This window comes from Maylandia zebra, linkage group LG13 (assembly GCF_041146795.1).
Source record: "Maylandia zebra isolate NMK-2024a linkage group LG13, Mzebra_GT3a, whole genome shotgun sequence".
Classification (NCBI taxonomy): Eukaryota; Metazoa; Chordata; class Actinopteri; order Cichliformes; family Cichlidae; genus Maylandia; species Maylandia zebra.
Genome location: NC_135179.1, coordinates 23,889,092 through 23,891,444, shown reverse-complemented (window position 1 = coordinate 23,891,444; position 2,353 = coordinate 23,889,092).

Here is a 2,353-nt window from a genome sequence, read left to right as displayed (position 1 = left end):
CAGCAACGAGGGAGTGTCCAAGCCTGCAAACTTCATATTCATGAGCGCTAAGCCCGGCCCCATATTTCTTTCTCTCGTTCTCTCTCTCTCTCTCTCTCTCTCTCTCTCTCTAACACACGCACGCGCGCGCGCGCATTATTATGAGGATAACCATAAGGACTCTTTGGCAGTGCTGTGGTGGAAAAATAAAAGTGGAAATAATCTATGACCCGAAGTCATTTTGATACTCATAAGTCAGCACAAGCCACAAACATAAACGAATTATACCTTAAGACACGCATCATGCTCCACCTCCCCACCTCTAGATAGATTTTATCTGTTTTTAAACGATTGTTATTATTTAAACGCTACTCTCACCACAGTGTATACTCTTATTTTACCTCATAAAGATTTATGTCAGCTTAAAAGATGGACAGAGCGAGTTCGGCTGGGTTTTACCCCCCTCCCCTTCAATATTTGAAGCAATAAGGAACATACTAAATCATCTGGGCTGCAAAATGGGCTCGCATCAAGGCCAGTGCTGAGTCAAGGGCAGATTCCAAATGCATGGTATGTCAGAGAAGCCTTGGATAAAGAGCATAAAATTCCACAGTAGGAAAAAAAAGAAGCTCAATCTCTTCACCTTTTTTAAGCACACTTTATGGGCAGAAATACTTAATTGTCTGACATTTTAAACAACCTAAAAGTGGCAGCTTGATAGTATTAGGAGTATATGCAACAGTGCCCCCAGAGTGGAAGACATGCCATAAGAAATGTAACTTACATTTTAAAGCTGTTTCCAATCTGCTTCTATAGCCAAGCATAATATCGAGATGGGAAACCCCGCTGTCTGGATTTAGAGCTTCAAGGTTCAAAATCACTGATAGTTTGCTGAAAGATGTTATTACCACACTGTCCTTTTGGTGTCAAAGGGCAATGTGTCCCAGGTGTATCTCTGCCAGAAGGTAATCCGTAAACCGGATAGGTGAGTGCCTTACGTACACATGTACACATGTGGATATGAGAGGATGGAAACCACCCACCCCCTCCCCTCCCTGCCCCTGTGGTTAGTGATTTGTGTGGACCAATTACACAGGTCACTCAATGGGTCAGAATCAAAGAAACACACAAAACTGGCAAAGTGAGGAGCATCATCAATCAGTAACTATGTAATACTTCACCATCTCACTTTATAGCTGTTTATGAGCCTATCGCATGTCTCAGATGTATCCGTTTGTATCTGATAAGCAGAAAGGTCATGGGTTTTCTCAAACCCCACAAGTAACCGAGGTGCAGTGAGACATGTAGCTTATCTGATATTTTGTCGAGATGTGTTATGACACAGGGTTGGTGCATGGTAGCACTGTAAGTAGCGGTAGCCCTTTAATGTATTTGAAAAGGGAGGCATGTGTGAGCGTGCAAAATAATTGAACCACCGCTTATTTCTTTATATAGAAAAATGGGAAACAGGTGCAGTGATTTATTGAAATATGTGCATACATGAATGGATGTGCATGATTAGTCAATATAAGTATGTAGCAGTCATACCAAATATTGCAATAGTCACTATATTTCAAGTATGACCACCTTTATTCTTCAGCACAGTCTGAACTCTCTTAGTCAAACTTTCATGTCATTTCTTTAAGTAGTCTTCAGGAATAATTCTCCACCTGAAGGACATTGCCTTTGAGGACAGGCGTAGATCCCATTCCGAAGCCGCAGGGAAACTCATCCAAAGAAGAGCTTTGAATGTCTTTCAGTGACATTCAAAGCTCTTCTTTGGATGTCGGCTGTCTTTAATATTCATCTCTCTAAAGATGATCCCACATTGCTTCAGTAATGTAGAGGTCTGGGCTCTGGGGAGGCCAGTCCATGACTAATAGTGTTCCACTGTGTGTTTCTCTATCCAAGTGTGCTTTTACTGCACTGGCAGTGTTTTGGAGATTATTGTCCTGCTGAAAAATGAAGCTGCTTCCAATCAGATTCTTTCCAGGTGGTATTAAATGGTGGTTCAAAATCTGATGGCACTTTTCTGAGTTCATAATTCCATCAATTTTGATAAGATGACAGAGCCTCCGTTGTGTTTTACTGTTGTACCTCTCTCCAGACCACCTCTGAACATACTGATGTTGGATGAACCAAAAAAATTCCAATTTGGATTAATCACTCCATAAGTCCACAAGAACTGGACTGAAAATCAGTCCAGTCCTTGTGTAATCTTGCAAACCTCAGCCTTTTCTCTTGTTTCCCTTTCTTGGGAATGGCTTCTTGACTGGCGTTTTCCCACTGAAACCATTTCTGATGAGGCTTTGTTGAACAGTAGATGGATCAGTTGAAGGGCCAGATACATATCTCGGGTCCTGTGTCAGTGTAT